Here is a 15,564-nt window from a genome sequence, read left to right as displayed (position 1 = left end):
AAGGAAAAAAGTTGCGGGGCACACAGAAACGGCAGCCGGAGAGAGGAGTGAGAACATCTAAGAGAAACAACCCTGCAGACACCAAGGTGACTGAAGAAGGAGGGGGAGGAGGTGCTCCAGGCATCTGAGCAGATAGCCACCTGCAGCCCGTGGAGGACCCCACGCCGGAGCAGGTGGGTTCCCGAAGGAGGCTGTGACCCCATGGAAAGCCCGCGCTGGAGCAGGCTCCTGGCAGGACCTGCGGATCTGTGGAGAGAGGACCCCACGGAGCAGGTTTGCTGGCAGGACTTGTGACCCCGTGGGGGACCCACGCTGGAGCAGTGTGCTCCTGAAGGACTGCATGCCATGGAAAGGACCCATGCTGGAGCAGTTTGTGAAGAACTGCAGCCCGTGGGAAGGACCCACATTGGAGAAGTTCATGGAGGACTGTCTCCCGTGGGAGGGACCCCACACTGGAGCAGGGGAAGAGTGTGAGGAGTCCTCCCCCTGAGGAGGATGAAGCGGCAGAAATAACGTGTGATGAACTGACCGTAATCCCCATTCCCCGTCCCCCTGCACCGCTGTGGGGGGTAGGTAGAGAATCCGGGAGTGAAGCTGTGCCCGGGAAGAAGGGAGGGGCGGTGAGGAGATTGAAGTAGACGGACGCCTGTAATCTTGAAAGCAGACAGCAGACAACCCTTTATTGCTAAAACACACATATACTTATAGTCACATATTCTGCAAAGTCACTGTACACGCGCACAAGCATAAAATATGATTGGTTATATCAACACTGTACACGCGCATAAACATAAGATATAATTGGTTATACTAACTCTGTACACGCGCATAAACATAGGACACAATTGGTTATGTTAACTAAAACACGCGAAACTTGTCTCAGTCTAATTGGTCAAGATAAACTGCCGAATTGAGGTTCTTTGTGCCAAGTTCCCTTTATCGTGGAATGCGCACCTGTGTTCTTCTAATTGGCATCTTTCTTTTTTTGTCGTCTTGTTTATTCTGTTCAAGGCCTTCTAAAGGCATCTGGAATGCTCTTGCGACCGTTAGCTAAATATGTGTCCACAATTCCCCCTTTTTTGTTTTTCGACAAGTAACAACATGCTGTATCGCCCTTTGCAAAAACCTATGAACACAGTTAGTTAAACACGGCAAAAGCAACATTATACCTAATAAAATACATAAGAATAAAAGACTGTTCAGGTAATGCCAATGACACACAAAAAGAGGTTTGATTAATAGCTTTAGCCAGTGTCACCCAAACATTCTTACTGTCCCATGGTGTTAAACGATGTGGATCAATCACCGGTGCCACTGTCATGCTGCTTACTACAGTCAGTGTGTTCCATATCAATCTCAGCATAAGGTTTTGTCCATTTAGTTGGAATCCACTTTGGCCCGTTTTCTGTAATGACACAAGCATAACCTCGGCCCCACGTTATAACTTTAAAAGGTCCCTCCCATTGCTGATGCTCAATATTTTTAACCCAGACTTTCCACCCATTATCAATATTTTGAATCCCACTATTCATTGTTTGAAAATGCCGAACTACAGGGGGGACAACTGACTCTCCACGCAGGGTCAAAAAATTCATCACATATATTGCTTTCATGAGTCTATTTGAAGGAGGTTCCCCTAATTCCCCCGTTTTTTGTTTTTCCAAAAAATCTTTTAATACTTTATGAGTACGTTCGATTATAGCTTGACCTGTGGGAGAATGAGGAATGCCAGTAATATGAGTAACTCCCCATTGCTGAAAAAATTCCTGAGTCCGTTGTGCTATGAAACATGGTCCATTATCTGTTTTTATCTGGGCCGGGACACCCATTACTGCAAATGCTTGTCGTAAGTGTGTTTGTAGATGTCGACTTGTTTCGCCCGCAAGTGCTGTGGCCCATATCATCAAGGAATATGTATCAACAGAAACATGAACATAACACAATTTTCCAAAAGCTCGTACGTGAGTCGCATCAGTCTGCCACAACTGCAAGGATTGCAGACCCCTAGGATTTACAGCGCCATCTCCGTGCCCAGATAATTTCTGGCACTCAGCACAGGATTGAATGATGGCTTTGGCATCTGCTATAGAAATTTGAAACTGTTTGGCTAATACTTTTGCTGGTTGGTGGAAAAAACTATGAGCTCCACGTGCCTGTAGAAGTTTATTGGGGGGTGGCCCAGTCCATACAGGATTAGCTAGCAAATCAGCTCGTTTATTCCCTTCTGTGATCCATCCAGGCAAACTGGTGTGACTTCGCACATGCATTATATAATAACACTTTGTCCGTTGGTTTAACAGAAATAGCAACATCTTAAATTTTTCAAACAATGTGATGTTATCAATTTCTTTCAAATAAGCCCGTCTCAAGCGTTTTACTACACCTACCACATATAAAGAATCAGCAATAATATTGACCTCAACATGCTGCCACTTTTTAAATACTTCTATTACAGCTTGAAGTTCCACCACTTGGGGGGAGCCTTCACATGTGACAATGTGATTTTTCCATACCTGACCTTCTTTCCAAACTGCTACTGCCTTTCCTGTTTTTCCACTGCCATCCGTAAATACTGTAGGACCATCAGTAGGTAACCCTGCACACAATTCTTTTTCTTCTAGTTGTATATTTTGTAGCAAGGTAAACATTTTGTGTGCAGGAAGATGAATATCTATCTTTCCTTCGAAATCTGCAAAAGCAATTTGTAAAGTTAGACTATTCTGTAGACACCATTGTAAATATCCTTGAGTCAAAGGAACGACAATCGTGTGTGGTTCTTGTCCACAAATCTCAATACTCCGACGTCTCCCCTTTATAATTAATTCTGAAATCATTTCAATTCAAGAAAATATGGTTTTTCGGGCCTGGTGAGCTAAAAAGATCCATTCTATTATTAACAAGTCTTTGTGACTCCCCTCCCATTGATATATGATCCCGAGGGGTTGTTTTTCTCGGTTTAAAATGCTAAGATTAATGTCAAGATTTTCTTTAATCCTAAAAGCCTGACTCTGGGATATTATATCTGTAGCAGGGAACCATCTGGAGACGTGAGCCGAGTAACAACCAGACACCGATACGGTTAAAGTAGTTCTCCCTTTATTGCCCAAATAGCGTGCTTATATACCTTGTCAAGCTAAACATCAGCTGTCCACGCGCCATAAGCTGAAATATAATTGGTTATACTAACTCTGTACATGCGCATAAACATAGGACACAATTGGCTATACTAACTAAAACATGCGAAACTTGTCTCAGTCTAATTGGTCAAGATAAACTGCCGAATTGAGGTTCTTTGTGCCAAGTTCCCTTTATCGTGGAATGCGCACCTGTGTTCTTCTAATTGGCATCTTTCTTTTTTTGTCTTCTTGTTTATTCTGTTCAAGGCCTTCTAAAGGCGTCTGGAATGCTCTTGCGACCGTTAGCTAAATATGTGTCCACAACAATTCCCCCTTTTTTGTTTTACATCAATTAACACAGCCTTACTTGATCTATCAATTAATTTTTAAACACATTGCAACATACAAGGCACACAAATTAAAATACAAAAAAAAAAAAACCCCACTACGAGATAAATCAAAACTATCTTAATTAATGATTTAAGAGCAGCTCTATTTTGTAAGGTTGTGTGTCTAATACTATCTACATCTAACAGTAAATCAGATAATACTACACCAATCTGTATTCAGGAATCCCAGAATTTGTGATTCCTGGGGTGGCAATGAGGGTGAATGCCTGATCCGTGGAAACCAGGCATTCCCATCCATTGAGTCCATGACCTGCTGCACAGGGGTCTCCATCAATAAGTTCTTAAACTTCGTTGATGCCAGTGGAACCCCCTATTAAACCTGTGAAAAAGGGATTGCTTGGTGTTGCTGTACGGAGGCATAAGCAATCTTGTCCGGTCACGTCAGCCAGGGTCATCCAGATGTTTTCTTTGGCTTGCGGTAGTATCCGTGACTACATCCATCCAAGGACTGTGAGGAAGATGGACCATCCGTACATTCTTGTGCCGTCTTGTGCTGCAAACTCAGCCCAGCAATCGGTAGGTGCCAGCTTTACGTGGGCGTCCCCACAGAGGCAACGATGGCCTTGCCATACACCAGCCCGATGCTCTTTGGAAAATCCCGGTATTTATACATTTGCAGAGGAACGGATTTCAGCACACGTGGCCAGCAGGTGCCAAAATCCGCCTCAGTTGCAACATGGGGAGCCTACGACGCATGCGCTCGCTGGCCAGGCGCGCTGCACGAGTCATAGCCACCCTGTCTATTGGTTCATGGGCTTTGTGATGCGGTTGCAATGCACCGAGAATCTTGACCTGTTATGTTGGCCAAGGTGACCTACAAGATCTATGAACACAATTAATTAAACACAGTAAAAGCAACATTATACCTAATAAAATACCCAATAGCTCTCTTTGTCTCCCTTATCCCCTGGGTCGTCTGTTGTGGTGTTCCTCCCATTCACAGTGGCAGAAGCTTTCCACGGTTTTACCCAGCGAGCCGGTACCCACTTTGGTCCAGAATCTGTAATGACACACATATATCCTCTACCGGTTACTTGTACTTCTGCTGGGCCCATCCACTGTCCTGTGTTCAAATCCTTGTACATTACTTTAATTCCTGTTGTTTTTACTGTGGATAAATCATTGCTCAAGGCACTGCTATGAATTACCATGGGAGGGTTATTGGCATTGCCTGCCAACCGCAAAAAATTGAGTACATATAAAACTTTCCAAATTCTTTCTTGTGGGGAGAGACCTATTTCCCGTGTTTTTTGTTTAGCTAACAGTCCTTTAATTACCTGATGTGCCCTTTCGATAATAGCTTGACCTGTTGGAGAGTGTGAAATGCCTGTGTGGTGTCGAACCCCCCACTGCTGACAAAACTCTGCCAAGGTATGAGAAGTGTACGCGGGTCCGTTATCTGTTTTTATGGCTTGAGGAACACCCATAATCGCAAAACATCCTCTTAGGTGTTTTTTCACATGTTTTGCTGATTCACCTGTCAATGGCGTGGCCCAAATAACCGAAGAGAAAGTATCTATGGATACGTGTAAATACTTTAGTCTGCCAAACTCAGGAATATGAGTGACATCCATTTGCCATAATTGAAGAGGCCGCAAGCCTCGAGGATTTACTCCTAAGCCAATGCCAAAACCAATCTGTTGGCAATCAGGACAAGATTGTACTATGCCTTGTGCATCTGCTAATGAAATAGCAAATTGACGAGAAAGCACCTTTGCACTTTGGTGGAAAAAGACATGTGATAGTCAGGCTTGTTCAAAACTATTCACCGGTGGTCCTGTCCACATTGGGGCTGCTAGCATGTCGGCTCGTTCGTTTCCTTGTGCTAGGCCTCCTTGAAGCCCAGAATGACTGCGAATGTGTGTAATAAAATACGCTACATTGCGTTGATTCAACAACGACAAAAGTTCACGGAAAAGACCCGACAGGACAACATTTTTTAATTCTTTTAGAACTGCATGTTCCAACCTTTGAACTACTCCCACAACATAAAAAGAATCAGACACTATGTTTAATGGTACTTCTGTCCATTGTGAAAAGACCCAAACTACAGCTTTGAGTTCTAATGTCTGTAAGGAGTCCTTTTCCTGACCCTGTATGATGTGGTCTTGCCATTCACCATCCTTTTTCCATGTAACTGCGGCCTTTCTGTTATTCTTGCTGGCATCTGTGAATACTGTAAGCCCTTGTACTGGTGTTTCAGATCTAATTGGAAAAGACTCAAAACTGTTTCCATGCAGAAAGGAAAACAATTTATGTGCGGGGTAGGTATTCACAATTTTGCCATGGTATCCTGCTAAAGCAATCTGCATATCCTGGGAGTGTCTCATTACCCATTCTAAATAGGCTTGTACTAACGGGATTATGATAAGGCAAGGTTCATGTCCTGCTATTTCTGTTAGTCTAGATCTTCCTTTCATGATTAGTTGAGACAACAACTCAAGTCGACTTAATATCGACTTCTTTGGTCTAAAAGCTAGAAATATCCATTCTAAAATTCGCAAAGGATCTTTCAGTGCTGGATCCCATTGTGCTAATAATGCAAATGGATGATCGCTACTCTTCTCGCCATTTATAACTATCAGCTTGTATCAATAGGTCGGGGTAATATCGTGCCGCCTTAGAATTCACGATTTTATCCATGATACATTGTAAGGCTTCTGTCTGCTCTATGGACAACTGTCGCTTGTCATTTGCGTTAGTGCTAGTAGATAAAAGCGGCAATAATGGTGCTAAGTCCTCATTTGAAACCCCACACAAATTTCTTATCCATTGAATGTCACCTACTAGTTTCTGAGCATCATTTAATGTAGCAATGTCCATTTTTAACGTTATTTTCTGTGGCCTAACCTGAGTGGCAGTGATAACCCAACCAAGGTAGTTCCAGGGAGAACTTTCTTGTATTTTCTCGGGGGCTACTTTAAGTCCCTTTTTCTCCAAACATGGTATTAATTCCTTGAGGACTTGATCAGAATTCATATTTTTCCCTGCAATCAATATCTCATCCATATAGTGACAGATCAGAAATTGAGCAAATCTTTCTCTGATTGGTTTCAAAGCCCAAGCAACAAAATGTTGACACATGGTAGGAGAGTTTTTCATTCCCTGTGGTAAAACTATCCATTGATACTGTCGTGCAGGCTCTGCCTTATTTATTAATGGTACTGTAAAAGCAAACTTCTCTTGATCTTCAGGATGTAACGGTATAGTAAAAAAACAATCTTTCAGATCAATAATCAAAATGCTCCAATCTACTGGAATCATTACCAGGGAGGGCAATCCAGGTTGTAAGGCTCCCATATCATGCATTACTGCATTGATCGCATGCAGATCATGTAACAAACGCCATTTCCCATTTTCCTTTGGGATGGTAAAAATTGGGGTATTCCATGGGCTAGTAGAGGGAACTATATGTCCTGCCTCTAGCTGCTCTTGTACTAACTCTTGAATCTTGGACAGCTTTTCTGCATTGAGCGGCCATTGATCAACCCATACCGGTGTTTCAGTTTTCCATCTCAGTTTTAGGATTGGCAGTCCTTCAATGGCCGCGATTAAAAACCCTGAGTTGTCAGCCTCGCACCCAGTTGACTCAAGATGTCTCGCCCAATCAATGCCATGGGAACGTTCAAAACGTATGGTCGTGTTTTCACCTCAGAGCCGTCAGAAAAACAGAAATTTAAATGCTCTTTGCTCACACTAGTGGATTGCATCCCACCAATTCCATAAATCCCTTCAGTGGTGTGTATTAGCTGCCATTCATTAGGCCATTTACTTCTGGGAATTACGGTAACATCTGCTCCCGTATCAATGATCATTTTTAAAACAATGGTTTTGTTTTTTGGTCCCATAACTCTCACTGTCTCCTCTGGTTTTGACTTTTGAATATTTAAGGCCAATAGCACTGCAGGTGAACCAGAGGATCCAAAACCTGCATCTCCTCACAAAAGTTTGCCAGATTTTGGTACTCGGGATTCAAACGGAACTAACTGCGCTATGCGTGCACCTTTCGCAATATTCACGGGTGGCGTTATTGTTTGGACCATGATCATGATCACACCAGTGTAATCAGCATCAATTACTCCTGGTAAGACAAAAATCCCCTGTCGAGATGTTGACGATCGCCCCAACAATATCGCACATAATCCATGACCAAGAGGTCCTTTCATGTTTGATGGAACGCAATGCACCTTTGTGTCCAACAAAGTTACTTCTACTGCTGTTGCCACGTCCACTCCGGCACTTCCTGCTGTGGCGGAGGGGACGCTGTCCAGACACCCTGTATTTGTGTCGTAGCGTGTGGGGATCTCGCGCTCAGTTGGGAGTTTCCCAAAACCCTGCCGCTGACATGGTACTTTGATTTACATTCTCTAGTCATGTGGCCTCTTTTCCCACATCGATCGCACGGTGTTTCACCAGAGACCTTACCATAAACTTTACATTGCGCCTTAAAATGCCCTGGCTTTCCACAATTAAAACATTTCTTTCCTCCTGACCTTTCCCCGCATTTTGTTTGTAGCAGAGGTCGCACTGCTGCGGCAAATGCAGAAGCAAAAAGAGCAGCTTTCCCTTGTTCACCCATACGGTCGCAAGCTTCTAACATCTCACTAACAGTAACACCTCGAGGTAACGTGCACAATACTCGCTTTGTTTTCGCATTTGCATTTTCAAATGCCAACTGATCAAGCAACTTAACCTTCATGTTACTATCAAGATCTGCGTGACATTCCAATGCGGTGTGCAGTCTGTCTATAAACTGAGCAAATGGTTCAGATTCTCCCTGCCGAATATTAACATAGGAAGGAGAAACCTTTCCTTGCTCGGATATGCTTTGGAGAGCTTTAAATGTCAATTCCTGTGATTGCATTAAAACTTGAGTAGTAAATTGAGCTTGCCAAGCGGCGTTTGAAAATGGTCCAGAACCCATCAGCATTTGAACAGTACATTGAAATAAGGGATCATTTTGTTGACGTCCCCTATTTCCTGCCTCTGCATCATCGCAGAGTTCCTGCCACCTATGGAAAAAATATAACTGTTGTGACGGCGACAACAAGGTTTTAGCAAGCATTCGCGAGTCATGTGGAGTTAAGGTTAACCCAGAAAATATATGGGACAAAACTGCCTGCGTAAAAGGAGATTTTAAACCATACTGAGCAATTGCAACCTTTGTTTCTTTTATGATTTTCCAATCAAATGGAACCCATTGATTAGGTCCACCCCCAGCCCCCGCAATAACCGGAAACGCTATGGGAGCTGCTATGATTTCTCCCTCAATTAAGGCATCACGAATAATTCCCCGCCATTTATTCCGGGGGTCCGTTGTTTCTGGAAAGGTGGGGATCGGTTCCCTAGGAGGTGGAGAAGGCAGAGGTATAGGTGTAGGACAAGGAGGGGACAGAGGTAAAAAAGGGTTTGAAGGAGGGGGAGGAGGAAGAGGGCGGGGGGGGGGAAGGGTGCATCAAAGGATACAGCTGGCAGTTTTTCTTGCTTCACAGCAGCCTCCAGCTGTGCCAGCTTTTCTATTACTGACTGCAACTGCTGCAAAGTGAGCTCCAGCCCCTCTTCATGCTCTTGAGGCGACCCAGGCATAGATGGAGGCAACGGAGGGTATATGCTAGGTATAATTTGTTCATGTTGAGTGGCAATATCTGGGGGCTGTTTTCTCATAGGCAGATTTTTACTCGCTTCCTGATTCTGTAGGGTTTCCTTTAAGCGTACGGTTAGGGAGGCTTGGGAACTGTCAGATGGCTGATTAATATCGGCAGTCCCAGGGAGTGGAGCAGAAGTCAAGGGCACAGGAGCAGGTGGACAAGCTCCAGGGAAGCCAAAAGTCTCTCTCGCTGCATTATGTTTTTCTCCCCGCGTTTCCCCTTCGCTTGTGGTTGGAGAGAGAGCAGCAAAAGCAGACGCAGCCGCTTTACGATCTGCTTTTATTTCTTGCAGAGTTGTCTTAATTACTTTCCATAAAGTTGCAAGACCTTTAACTTCTTTAGACCCATCACTAATTTCATCCCATAGGGAGGTTCCGATAGCTTCCCAGGTATTAAGCTCAAAAGCTGTACCCACGCTAATTAAAAGGTTTCTGTCCTTGCTCCATTGTAAAAGCCGCTTTAAACAAGCTTCATCATATTTTATGCCTCTCTTTGAGAGTATATGTTGGAGGAGCTTAACTACTGCTGCTTCTTCTTTGGAAAGCATAGACCCCATCTCCTCCCCCCTGACCTCTCGCCATTCTTGCGGACTGAAGAAAAGCAGAGCTGACTGGCACCGTCCCTTCTCCCGGGCCCACTTAACAAGGGCTTGAATCCCTTTAATATCTGCCTCGAGCCCTCTCATTGAGAGGATACTTGTGAGGAGCCGACCCGCCGCCTCGTCTTCCATGACGGTTCTTACCTTTGCAGAGGGTCGCTCAGCTGCGCGAACTCCACGCTCCGATGCTTTACTTTCGGCTCGTGCCCACCTCTGCTTCTCACATCCCCAGCCTCCTGGTATCACTTGTCTGCGATGCTTTGGAGGTTTCAGCAAGCTGTCAGGTCCAGCCTCCCGGTATCACTGTTCTGTGATGTTTTGGAGGTTTCAGCAAGCTGTCATGTCCCTGTTCGGTCGCCACTTGTTGCAGGGAACCATCTGGAGACGTGAGCCGAGTAACAACCGGACACCGATACGGTTAAAGTTGTTCTCCCTTTATTGCCCAAATAGCGTGCTTATATACCTTGTCAAGCTAAACATCAGCTGTCCACGCGCCATAAGCTAAAATATAATTGGTTATACTAACTCTGTACACGTGCATAAACATAGGACACAATTGGCTATACTAACTCTGTCCACGCGCATAAACATAGGACACAATTGGTTATACTAACTAAAACATGCGAAACTTGTCCCAGTCTAATTGGTCAAGATAAACTGCCGAATTGAGGTTCTTTGTGCCAAGTTCCCTTTATCGTGGAATGCGCACCTGTGTTCTTCTAATTGGCATCTTTCTTTTTTTGTCGTCTTGTTTATTCTGTTCAAGGCCTTCTAAAGGCGTCTGGAATGCTCTTGCGACCGTTAGCTAAATATGTGTCCGCAACACCTCTGCTAGAGTTAGTTTCCCATTCTTACTTTAAAATGGGTTACCCCATCATATACATGTGGAGTTCTAAATGGGAGCTGCTGTATGTGATCCTGTTACCGAAAAAGCCGGTCAAAGAAACTCTCTAAGACTCGATTTTGGAGTTTTAGAAAGCAGGCATTCTTCATTGCAGTGCTGGGTGCACTGGGGGATCGCTCCACCTATCGTGCACACCGTTACCTACAGCAAGCAAAATTTATATTATTCCAGTCATACATATTCATTTACATAGTGTCCACCCTTTGGTCACACGCAGTGTGGGTCATCTCTTTCTCCTAGTTAACTGGCCTTGGCAATTTTTAATTACAAAAACTCAGCAGAACTCAAAGCTTATCATCAAGGCCCAAGGCTTCTTGTCTGTTGACGCACATCAGGCCCCGAGGCCTCCTGTCTGTTGGCGCCTTTAGCACATACCATTGACAAAGCTCAAGGTTTTCTTATCTAATTAGTACATACCAAAATTTTGAAGTTTTCAAGCAAGCAAAAGTTCATTAGTACAGCGATACAGTAAAATTTTCCTTCTCCTGCCGTTGTTCAAGGCATCAATCCTAAAGAGCAAGAATACATCAGATTTCAACTGAAGTTCTTGAATGAGTTCAACCTGCTTTTTAGAAGATCTAACTTTTCCAAAAGAGATCTGAAAGACTCCAAGACAGAAGTGATATGTTACAAAGAGCATGAAGCAGTCATTTCAGAACTAACCCCCCAACAAAACCTTAATGCTGTTTAAAAATTTTTGGCATAAACAGTGCTTTCAGCACATTTAATTTTGTGAGTAAACAAGTATTAAATACACTACTTGGGAACATCTGAATATGAACAGTCTTAAAACATTAAGAGCTAGTAAGTCAGGTTTAAAATAAAGTTTTAAACGTCCTTTGAAAAATTGGAATAACTTACCACATAAAGTGAGATAAATTATTGTCTTGCTCAGTTCTGTATTTGTGTCCCTTCAAAAACTGTCAATGACGATTATCTGTTTTGTTACTTGATGCACCCGCCCCAGGTTCCTCTGCTCACATCTCATGCTCTGGGATCACTGACTAAAAGACAGAACTGGTTATATCATCTCAGCCTGGCATACCCTGCATCAAACAAGTCACCTATCCTCACCTACTGCAGAAAGTTCAGGAGGTGTCATCTCAGATCTGTTATTAAAGCATCCTATGGGCACACATGTACAAAGGAAAAGCCTTAAGCTACCTGAAAGACATTTCTACTAAAAAGTAATTATATACCACTAGTGCACTTAGAAATTCATACACAAAGTAATCCTTCCTACAGATCCTTCAAGTGTGTGTACAGACCCTTTCTCTCTGTCCAGACCCTTTTAAGTTAATCACATCTTAGCATACTGGGAAAGGAATAGGAGGGAAAAAAAAAAAGTGTAATAAATTTTGTGGTCGGTTAATCTTGTCCACCTGCTCATTCGGTCTCTCTCTCTCACTCCCCCTCCTCAACAGAAGGGGGGGGGCATGAAGAGAATGAAAAAGCTCACAGATCAAGATAAAGATCACTTACTAATTGCCATAACAGGCAAACAAACTCCACTTGGAGAAAAAAGTATTTTATTCCCAATTGAAAAGGATTTGGATAGTGAGAAACAAAGACAAAAAACTAAAACACCTTCCCCCCACAGCTCAACTTCACTCCTTCGTTCCTGGCTCCTCTATCTCCTCCCCCTGCCCTGCGGCACAGGGGAGATGGGGAATAGAGGGGTTACAGACATTACATAACAGTTTGTCTCTGCTGCTCCTTCCTTCTCACACTTTTCCCCTGCTCCAGCATGGCTCCCCTCCGTGGGCTACAGTCCTTCAGGAAAAAAATCTGCACCTCCTTCCTCTCTGACTTCAGTGTTTGCAGGGTTGTTTCTCATGCTTTCCCCCAGGCAACACTTTGGCCTTTCTTAAATATGCTTTCACAGAGGCACCACCAACTTCACTGATTGACTCAGCTGTATCCTGCAGTGGGTCCATTGATGAGCCAGCTGGAACTGGCTGCGTCCAGTACTGGACAGCCCCTTAAACCTCCTCACAGAGGCCCCCCTTGCAGCTCCCTTACTACCAAAGCTTTGCCACATACACCCAAAACAGTTATTCAAATTGCATGATAATTCTATGGCTTTGTCTTACCACGAGGCACCTACCATCAACACTTCTAAGAACTCCAAAAAACAGCTAAGCTTTATTTTGAAGCTGTCCTGGTTTTGGCTGGGATAGAGTTAATTGTCTTCCTAGTAGCTGGTATAGTGCTTTGGTTTGGGTTCAGTATGCGAAGAATGTTGATAACACTGATGTTTTCAGTTGTTGCTAAGTAATGTTTAGTCTAAAGTCAAGGATTTTTCAGCTTCTCATGCCCAGCCAGCGAGAAGGCTGGAGGGGCACAAGAAGTTGGCACAGGACACAGCCAGGGCACCTGACCCAAACTGGCCAACGGTGTATTCCATACCATGTGACGTCATGTCTAGTATATAAACTGGGGGGAGTTGGCGTGGAGGGAATCGCCGCTTGGGAACTAACTGGGCACCGGTCGGCAGGTGGTGAGCAATTGCATTGTGCATCACTTGTTTTGTATATTCCAATCCTTTTATTATTACTGCTGTCATTTTATTAGTTATCATTATCATTATTAGTTTCTTCTTTTCTGTTCTATTAAACTGTTCTTATGTCAACCCATGAGTTTTACTTTTTTTTTTTCCTGATTCTCTCCCGCATCCCACTGGGTGTGGGGGGAGTGAGTGAGCGGCTGCGTGGTGCTTAGTTGCTGGCTGGGGTTAAACCACAAAAGAAGCACTCAGTAAAATATTATCTACTTATTTACTACTATGATTCTATACTGCCTGTTTACAAATAATGTCTCTGCCTAGGAGAAACTAACAATTGATGCCCCTGAGACTGGCAGACAGCCAAAAGACAACCGCAGCGCAAGCGGGACTAGGGGCTGATGCAGCCTTACGGCCCTCCAGTCTGCGCTGGTAAAAACCCCTCGGAGGGAGGGGAGGGAGGGACGGACACCTCCCCCCGCTCCACACACACACACACACAACTGCCGCGTGGCATCTTTCAACTTCCAGAAAGTTTCCATGGGCACCGGTGCACACCAGGAGAACAATTTCCTGTGCAGCTCTCCCATAACAAAGCAAAGAAGCAGGATAAGCACCAGCCAGAGCGCTGGCTGCCACAAATGACCTAGCCTGGCCTGAACCACAGCAATGTCCTCACACCGCTATTCCACGACCAGCCAGTCCCCTCCTCAGTCCACACCACCTGGGGCCACCGCCTGGCACTCACCATGCCACTGCTGCTCACCTTCAGGTCGATCCTCTTCACTAGCGTGATGCAGCTGCCCCACCTGACACTATCACCTTCTCAGGGCCTTCGCCTCCCAGGCCAGGGGTAGTGGCAACTCCGGCTTCATTTCACTCCCACCATCCTGCCAGAGAAACTGGACGGGCAAAAAAGCCGACAGACCGAACATGAGATAACCTCCCACCCACATCAGCTGGGTAGAGGGAGCTCTATCAAACTCACAAGACCACACAGATCAGACTCAACCCTGACTCACCTCCTTCTCTTCCTTCACCTCTGAGGAACAATGCCACTCTGGAATAGCATAAAAGGCTGGAAGCTGAGAAAAAAAAGGAGGTGCAACCCCTGCCACGCCAGCTGTGCAGTACTCAATGGCAGCTGCCTTTAGTTCCTGATCAAGGTGCCCTGACCTGTTTTACAAGTACTGGCAGAAGCACCACTGGTGAAAATTCCTCACCTGATCGGAGAAATAAATCTTTTTAAAACCAGTGTCATGTGCAGTTTCATTAAACCTTGTTGAATTCCCTGCTGTTTCATCATTGTGAAGTTGTAATTGGGAGCTCGGTTTCCACTTACTTGATTATTAAAAGTCCACATGATTATTAAAAAAAGTATTTAAACACTTCTTACCTCTCCGTTCACCATATGTGTGCAAATAGAGTGTTTTCAGATAACATAGTTGTGGTGGGTTGACCCTGGCTGGATGCCAGGTGCCCATCAAAGCCGCTCTATCACTCCCCCTCCTCAGCTGGACAGGGGAGACAAAATATAACAAAAGGCTCGTGGGTTGAGATAAGGACAGTTTAATAAAGCAAAAGCAAAGGAAAACAAAAGTTTTTATTCTCTACTTCCTATCAGCAGGCGATGTCTGGCCACTTCCTGGGAAGCAGGGCAGCGGTTGCTACGGAATACAAACATAAATAATGAATGCCCCCCACTTCCTCCTCCCTTTACTTAGCTTTTATATCTGAGCTGATGTCATATGGTATGGAATATCTGTTTGGTTAGTTTAGGTCAGCTGTCCTGGCTATGTCCCCTCCCAAGATCTTGCCCAGCCCCAGCCTGCCATTGAGGGGAGCAAAAATGTTGGAGAGACAGCCTTGATGCTGTGCCAGCACTGCTCAGCAGTAGCCAAAACACTGGTGTGTTATCAACACCTTTCTAGCTACTGATGCAGAGCACAGCACTATGAGGGCTGCTATGGGGAAAATTAACTCCCTCTCAGCCAGACCGAATACAATCTCCACCCCTTATTCCATACTCCATCTCAGCCAGACCCAGTATAATAGTAATGAAAATAAAGTTTGTGACTACTAATGTTCCATGAATCATAGATTCACAGAATGGTTTGGGTTGGAAGAGACCTTAAAGATCATCTAGTTGCAACCCCCCTGCCATGGGCAGGGGCACCTTCCACTAGACCAGGTTGCTAAAAGCCCCATCCAACCTGGCCTTGAAAAATCAATATAGCAAGTGAACTGCTAGTCAGGAATAAACTATTGACCAGAGAACTAAAAAAGTCAGTGCATGGCCATTGATGAGAGGCTTTCACTCTGCAAATACTTGCTTCCATCTTAATATATCATTGGAGTCAATTCATCAATTTCTCTGGGTCTTCT

This window comes from Harpia harpyja, chromosome W (assembly GCF_026419915.1).
Source record: "Harpia harpyja isolate bHarHar1 chromosome W, bHarHar1 primary haplotype, whole genome shotgun sequence".
NCBI classification, from domain to species: Eukaryota; Metazoa; Chordata; class Aves; order Accipitriformes; family Accipitridae; genus Harpia; species Harpia harpyja.
This window is presented reverse-complemented; position numbering follows the sequence as displayed.